Source organism: Triticum dicoccoides, chromosome 1B, assembly GCF_002162155.2.
Source record: "Triticum dicoccoides isolate Atlit2015 ecotype Zavitan chromosome 1B, WEW_v2.0, whole genome shotgun sequence".
In the NCBI taxonomy this organism is placed as follows: Eukaryota; Viridiplantae; Streptophyta; class Magnoliopsida; order Poales; family Poaceae; genus Triticum; species Triticum dicoccoides.
Window position 1 is genome coordinate 537,695,030 of NC_041381.1, and position 8,719 is coordinate 537,703,748.

The following is an 8,719-nucleotide window of genomic DNA, read 5'->3' on the forward strand; positions in this document are numbered from 1 at the left end:
CCCGCAAGTTGATCACCAAAACATACATCAAAGATCACGTGAATATCGCATTGTCACCACAGATAAGCACGACAAGACATACATCAAGTGTCCTCAAACCTTAAAGACTCAATCCGACAAGACAACTTCAAAGGGAAAATCAATCCATTACAAGAGAGTAGAGGGGGAGAAACATCATAAGATCCAACTATAATAGCAAAGCTCGCGATACATCAAGATCGTATCACCTCAAGAACATGAAAGAGAGAGATAAAACACATAGCTACTGGTACATACCCTCAGCCCCGAGGGTGAACTACTCCCTCCTCGTCATGGAGAGCACCGAGATGATGAAGATGGCCACCGGTGATGGATCCCCCCTCCGGCAGGGTGCTGGAACAGGGTCTCGATTAGTTTTTGGTGGCTATAGAGGCTTGCTGTGGCGGAATTCCCGATCTATTGTGCTCCCGGATGTTTCCGGGGTATATGGATATATATAGGTGAAAGAAGTCAGTCAGGGGAGCCACGAGGGGCCCACGAGGGTGGGGGTAGGGCGCGCCCTGGACCCTCGTGGCTCCCTTGAAGCTTCCCTGACGTCTACTCCAAGTCTCCTGGATTGCTTCTGTTCCTTCCGAAGGTTTCATTCCGTTTGGACTCTGTTTGATATTCCTTTTCTGTGAAACACTAAAATAGGCAAAAAAACAGCAATTTGGGTTGGGCCTCCGGTTAATAGGTTAGTCCCAAAAATGATATAAAAGTGTATATTAAAGCCCATAAACATCCAAAACAGGTAATATAACAGCATGGAACAATCAAAAATTATAGATGCGTTGGAGACGTATCATATTTCGTGCATGCTTGTTTTCTTTCTTCACTAAGTGGTTTTTGTTTCCCCTTTTTGTTTTGCTTAGTTGTGGGTGAAACATACAAAAAAATAAAAAATGAATATACAATTTTTTTTACTTGCCTCTTATGCCTAAGAATTTTTTTCAAAAAGAGAAGTGATTGGAAAGTTATGCATTGGAGAAGTGAGGGTCGACCTTGAACATTTGTGTTCATGCTCATGGAAACAATGTAGAATTTTTCATGGAAGTTTCTCTGAAAATAATTATCTCCTTGTATATATTCATTGTAGTATAAAATTAATGTGCCAAGGTTTGGTTCTCGAATGTTTAAATTGCTTATTTCCTATGTTTGGTGCAAAAATAGAAACTTTGGCTGTAGCGCGTGAATTTACACTTTTTACCAGAAAGACAAATGCTTCTGAAACTTTTTGCATTGTACTTCTATACAATTTGTTTAGATTTTCATAATTTTTTAGAATTTTGTGGGTTACAGAAGTATGCGAAGTTTCCAGATTACTACGGACTGTCTTGTTTTTGACAGATTCTGTTTTCTATGTGTTGTTCACTTATTTTGATGATTCTATGGGTAGTATCGGGGGGTATGAACTATGGTGAAGTTGGAGTACAGTAGATATAATGCTAATATGAAATTGGAATGAGTTTACAATGGTACCTAAAGGTAGTGATTTGCTTTATTATACTAACGGATCTCACAAAGTTTTTATTAAGTTTTGTGTGGATGAAGTGTTCGAAGATCGAGGAGCTTTTAATATCAGAAGAATAAAGAGAGACAAGAGTTCAAGCTTGGGGATGCCCAAGGCACCCCAAGTAAATATTTCAAGGATAATCAAGCATCTAAGCTTGGGGATGCCCCGGTTGGCATCCCATCTTTCTTCTTCAACAATTATCGGTATACCTTGATTTTTGTTTTGTTCACATGATTTTTGTCCTTTGTGTTTTTCTTTTTCTTTATGAACCATACTAGTATGAGATAGCCCTTCATTGATTTATAGAATGCTTCATGTGCTTCACTTATATCTTTTGAGTATGGCTTTATAGAATGCTTCGTGTGCTTCACTTATATATTTTGAGCTTGGATATTGGTTAATCTATATTAATTGTAGAATGCTCCATGAACTTCACTTATATCTTTTGGAGTATGAATAAGACTATCCTCGAAAGTGGGTTTGGAAGAGTGTCAACTTTAGGAAGTAATGATCCCACTATTTTGGAGGGTGTTGAATCTTAATGTGATATTTATGAAAGTGGATTTGGAGAGGTCTTGACTTTAGTTAGTAATGATTCCACTATTTTCTAGTGGTTTCAATTGATTATGAGAACAAAGTTTCTATCCAAGATGATTATTGTGATGACATGCATGCTATAAAGTATAATGTTAACCATGAAACTTGTCATGATTTTAATTTTTGATTGGATTATGCCTCACATGATAGTTATTTTGTTGAGTTTGCTCCCACTATTCCGAATGAGAAGAATTTTGCTTATGTGTAGAGTAGTAAAATTTCTATGCTTGTAGATCATGAAAAGAATGCTTTATGTGATGGTTATATTGTTGAATTCATGCATGATGCTACTGAAAATTATTATAAGGGAGGAATATATGCTTGTTGGAATTGCAATAATATCAAGTTTCCTCTCTATGTGCTTAAAGTTTTGAAGTTATGCTTGTTTTTCCTTCCTATGCTAGTTGATTCTTTTTCCCATAAACTGTTTGCTCACAAAATCCCTATGCATTGGAAGTGGGTTAGACTTAAATGTGCTAGTCATATGCTTCAAGATGCTCCCGTTATGTTTTCATTCTTATCTTTCATGTGAGCATCATTGACATCATCATGCCTTACTAGAAAGGCATTAAAGAAAAGCGCTTGTTGGGAGACAACCCAATATTTACCCTTACTATTTTTGTGCGTTCACATGATTAAGTGATACGTCTCCGTCGTATCTATAATTTTTGATTGTTCCATGCCAATATTATTCAACTTTCATATACTTTTGGCAACTTTTTATATTATTTTTGGGACTAACATATTGATTCAGTGCCCAGTGCCAGTTCCTTTTTGTTGCATGTTTTATGTTTCACAGAAACCCCATATCAAACGGAGTCCAAACGGGATAAAAACGGACGGAGAATATTTTTGGAATATTTGTGATATTTGGGAAGAAGAATCAACACGAGACGGTGCCCGAGGGGGCCACGAGGCAGGGGTGTGCCCGGGCACCCCGTAAGGCGGTTGATGCTCTTCTTTTGTCGCAAGAAAGCTAATTTTTGGAAAAAAAATCTTGGCGAAGGTTTCAATCCAATCGGAGTTACGGATCTCCGGATATATAAGAAACGGTGAAAGGGCAGAATCAGGGAACGCAGAAACAGAGAGAGACAGAGAGACAAATCCAATCTCGGAGGGGCTCTCGCCCCTCCCACGCCATGGAGACCATGGACCAGAGGGGAAACCCTTCTCCCATCCAGGGAGAAGGTAAAATAAGAAGGGGGGCTCTCTCCCCCTTGCTTCCGGTGGCGCCGGAACGCCGCCGGGGGCCATCATCATCACCGCGATCTACACCAACACCTCCATCATCTTCACCAACATCTCCATCACCTTCCCCCATCTATATTCAGCGGTCCACTCTCCCGCAACCTGTTGTACCCTCTACTTGAACATGGTGCTTTATGCTTCATATTATTATCCAATGATGTGTTGTCATCCTATGATGTCTGAGTAGATTTTCGTTGTCCTATCGGTAATTGGTGAATTGCTTTGATTGGTTTAATTTGCTTATGGTTATGTTGATGTCCTATTGTGCTCTCCATGTCGCGCAAGCAAGAGGGATTCCCGCTGTAGGGTGTTGCAATACGTTCATGATTCATTTATAGTGGGTTGCTTGAGTGACAGAAGCATAAACCCGAGTAAGGGGGTTGTGGCGTATGGGATAAAGGGGACTTGATGCTTTAATGCTATGGTTGGGTTTTACCTTAATGATCTTTAGTAGTTGCGGATGCTTGCTACAGTTCCAATCATAAGTGCATATGATCCAAGAAGAGAAAGCATGTTAGCTTATGCCTCTCCCACATAAAACTTGCTATCGGTCTAGTAAGGTAGTCAATTGCTTAGGGACAATTTCACAACTCCTACCACCACTTTTCCACACTCGCTATATTTACTTTATTGCTTCTTTATCTAAACAGCCCCTACTTTTTATTTACGTGCTCTTTATTATCTTGCAATACTATCCAACAACACCTACAAAGTACTTCTAGTTTCATACTTGTTCTAGGTAAAGCGAACGTTAAGTGTGCGTAGAGTTGTATCGGTGGTCGATAGAACTTGAGGGAATATTTGTTCTACCTTTAGCTCCTCCTTGGGTTCGACACTCTTACTTATCGAAAGAGGCTACAATTGATCCCCTATACTTGTGGGTTATCATTAAGCTACTATAGTAATCATGTTTTATAGCTTTTGTTTCAATAAAGTGGCAAGTAAGACCTTTGGGATGGCTTACAGTGATAGTTGATTTGATCTTGCTGAAAAACAGAAACTTTTGCACTCATTGCAAGAATTTTAAAAAATCACAGAAGCGTGATTTTGATCTGAAATTTTTACACAAGGTTGATATACAAATTTCCTAGGTTGTCCTAATTTTTCAGAATTTTTGGAGTAGCATAAGTATGGTTCTGTTCAGATCATTACAGATTGTTCTGTTTCTGGCAGATTCTGTTTTTCAATGCATAGTTTGCCTGTTTTCTAGTTTCTATGGCTTATATTGCTCAATATAAATTGTAGAAATGATATGGTATAGTAGGCATTGTGTGATAACAATTATGAATCTTGTCTTTGACAGTACCAAAGTGAATGATTTACTCTTTATCATACTAACCCATCTCACGAAGTTCCATTAAGTTTTGTGTGATTGAAGTTCCCAAGTTTTGGGTGAGATATCGATATGAGGAGAATAAGGAGTGGAAAGACCCTAAGCTTGGGGATGCCCAAGGCACCCCAAGCTAAGGAAGACTCAAGCGCTTAAGCTTGGCGATTCCCCGGAAGGCATCCCCTCTTTCGTCTTCAAAACCATCGGTATACCTTACAAGGAGCTATATTTTTATTCGTCACATGATATGTGTTTTGCTTGGAGCATATTTTCATTTTACTTGCTGTTTGAATAAATCATTGGATCTGAAATCTTGAATGAGAGAGAGTCCTCCCGTGGCTAGTTAATTATTTGACTACTCATTGTCCTTCGCTTATATCTTTTTAGAGTAGTTTGTCATTTACTCACGTGCTTCACTTATATCCTATGAGTAAATGGTTGAATGAATTGAATATCATAAATCTGAATTTATATATGATTCATATGCTTATACCATGGGGAGTAATGACTTCACATATAATAAGTATAGGTGGTAAATTTATTGAAAGTTAGCAAACATAGTATTGGTCACTTGAACAATTCATGAAGAATATTGAGGGAAGAGAGATTTCACATATAAATATGCTATCTTGGACATCTTTTGTAATTGTGAGCACTCATTAAAATATGACATGCTAAAAAGTTGATGTTGGACAAGGAAGACAACATAATGGGTTATGTTTTCTTATATCCGAATAGAAGTTATATTGTCATGGATCCTCCAACATGTTGAGCTTGCTTTTTCCTTCTCATGCTAGCCAAAATCTTTGCACCAAGTAGAAATACTACTTGTGCTTCCAAACATCCCTTAAACCAGTTTTGCCATGAGAGTCCACCATACCTACCTATGGATTGAGTAAGATCCTTCAAGTAAGTTGTCATTGGTGCAAGCAATAAAAATTGCTCTCTAAATATGTATGATCTATTAGTGTGAAGAAAATAAGCTTTATACGAACTTGTGATATGGAAGAAATAAAAGCGACGGACTGCATAATAAAGGTCTTTATCACAAGTGGCAATATAAAGTGACATTCTTTTGCATTAAGATTTTGTGCATCCAACCATAAAAGCGCATGACAACCTCTACTTCCCTCTACGAAGGGCCTATCTTTTACTTTTATCTTCTACCCTTATACAAGAGTCATGGTGATCATCACCTTTCCCTTTTACACTTTTTCCTTTGGCAAGCACTTTGTGTTGGAGAGATCCGGATATATATATACCCACTCGGATGTAGGTTTGCATAAAGTATTACTGTTGACATTACCTTTGAGGTAAAAGGTTGGGAGGCGAAACCATAAGCCCCTATCTTTCTCTGTGTCTGGTTGAAACCTTGAACCCACAAGTATCACGTGAGTGTTAGCAATTGTGAAAGACTATATGATAGTTGAGTATGTGAGATTTGCTAAATCAAAGCTCTTACATAGAACCTTCCTGAAAGTAAGATGAATTGCAATTGTTTGATGACTAAGAACATAGTTTGTTAGTTTTCAAGAAAGTTTATGATCTATACTTCAACATGTGAATAGCTTGTTACTTGATCATGAGAAGCTTTATGAGTTGAGCTACTGTTATGATATATAATGATGCTAGAAAAGGTGACTGAAATTATCATTGATCAAACCTGTGCACTTGCTAGCATTCACACTTCATAAATTATTTCTTTTATCATTTACCTACTCGAGGACGAGCAGGAATTAAGCTTGGGGATGCTGATACGTCTCCAATGCATCTATAATTTATGAAGTATTCATGCCATGTTTATAATATTTTTACATGATCTTGGTATGATTTGATTATAACTAACCCGGACTAACACTGTTTTCAGCAGAACTATCGTGTTGTTGTTTTTGTACAAAAATAAAAGTTCTCGGAATGCGCTGAAAATCAATGGAGAATATTTTTGGAAAATATAAAAGATACTGGAACGAAAAGCTACCAGAGGGGAGTCCCGAGGCCACCACGAGGGTGGAGGGCGCCCCCCTAGGGCGCATCCTCTACCTTGTGGACTCCCCGTGGGCCCCCTTGACGTGAAACCGACGCCAACCCCTCTTATAAATCCTAAAAATCCTAGAACAGAAGGGAGATTAGAAGTTCCACCGCCGCAAGCCTCTAGAACCACGGGAAATCAATCTAGTCCCTCTCTAGCACCCTGTCGGAGAGGGCCATCATCACCGGAGGCCATGGGGGAGGATCTCGGAGGGGCCATCATAGCCATGAAGGCCGATGACCAGAGGGAGAACCTCTCCCCATCTAGGGGGCATGAAGGAGGAAGCACAAGGGGAGAACCTCTCCTCCTCTCTCTCGGTAGCGTCGGAGTTCCATCAGGAGGGGTGAGGGAGTCCTGGACTAGGGGCTGTCCGGATAGCCGGACTATCATCATCGGCCGGACTCCAAGACTATGAAGATACAAGATTGAAGATTTCGTCCCGTGTCCGGATGGGACTTTCCTTGGCGTGGAAGGCAAGCTTGGAGATACGGATATGTAGATCTCCTACCATTGTAACCGACTCTGTGTAACCCTAGCCCTCTCCGGTGTCTATATAAACCGAAGGGTTTTAGTCCGTAGGACGAACAACCATTACAACAATCATACCATAGGCTAGCTTCTGGGGTTTAGCCTCCTTGATCTCGTGGTAGATCCACTCTTGTACTACCCATATCATCAATATCAATCAAGCAGGAGTAGGGTTTTACCTCCATCGAGAGGGCCCGAACCTGGGTAAAAACATCGTGTCCCTTGTCTCCTGTTACCATCCGCCTAGACGCACAGTTCGAGACCCCCTACCCGAGATCCGCCGGTTTTGACACTGACATTGGTGCTTTCATTGAGAGTTCCTCTGTGTCGTCATCGATAGGCTTGATGGCTTCTTCAATCAACAACAACGCAGTCCAGGGTGAGACTTTTCTCCCCGGACAGATCTTCGTGTTCGGCGGCTTCGCACTATGGGCTAATTCGCTTGGCCATCTGGAGCAGATCGAAAGCTACGCCCCTGGCCACCAGGTCAGGTTTGGAAGCCTAAACTTCACGGCTAACATCCGCGGAGACTTGATCTTCGATGGATTTGAGCCACAACCGTGCGCACCACACTGTCACGGTGGGCATGATTTAGCTCTGCCACCGGACAGTGCCCTGGAGGCCGCAGAGGAGTCCGCTCCGACCCATAGTTCGGAGCCGACCACGCAGATCGAGGACAGGTGGCTGGACACCGCCTCGGGGGCTGCAACTTCAGCGGCGATGGAGCCGAATACTGGTCTTGTCCCTTGCAAAGCTCGTGACTCCGAGGTGCCGGACTCCGAACCTCCTGCGCCCCTGCCAATTGAATCCGATTGGGCGCCGATCATGGAGTTCACCGCTGCGGACATCTTTCAGCACTCACCCTTTGGCGACATCCTGAATTCGCTAAAGTATCTCTCGTTATCAGGAGAGCCCTGGCCGGACTGCGGTCAGGATGGCTGGGATGCGGACGACAAAGAAATTCAAAGCCCACCCACCACCCACTTTGTAGCCACTGTCGACGATCTAACCGACATGCTAGACTACGACTCCGAAGACATCGACGATATGGACGACGATGCCGGAGGCGATCAAGAACCAGCGCCTACGGGGCACTGGAAGACCACCTCGTCATACGACATATACATGGTGGACATCCCAAAGGATGGGGACGGCGAAGAAGCAGCGGAGGCAGATTCCTCTAAGAAACAGCCCAAGCGCCGACGACAGCGGCGCCACTCTAAATCCCGCCACAGCAAGAATGGAGATTCCGGCACCGGAGATAATAACACCCCAGAGAGTGCCGAAGACAACCCCCTCCAGCAAGATTCGGCACAGGAGGACAGAGAAGCCAGCCCTCAAGAGAGAGCGGCAGACGAGGAGATAGAGGATGACAATTACATGCCTCCCTCCGGAGATGAGGCAAGCCTCAATGATGACGAATTCGTCGTGCCCGAGGATCCCGTCGAACAAGAGC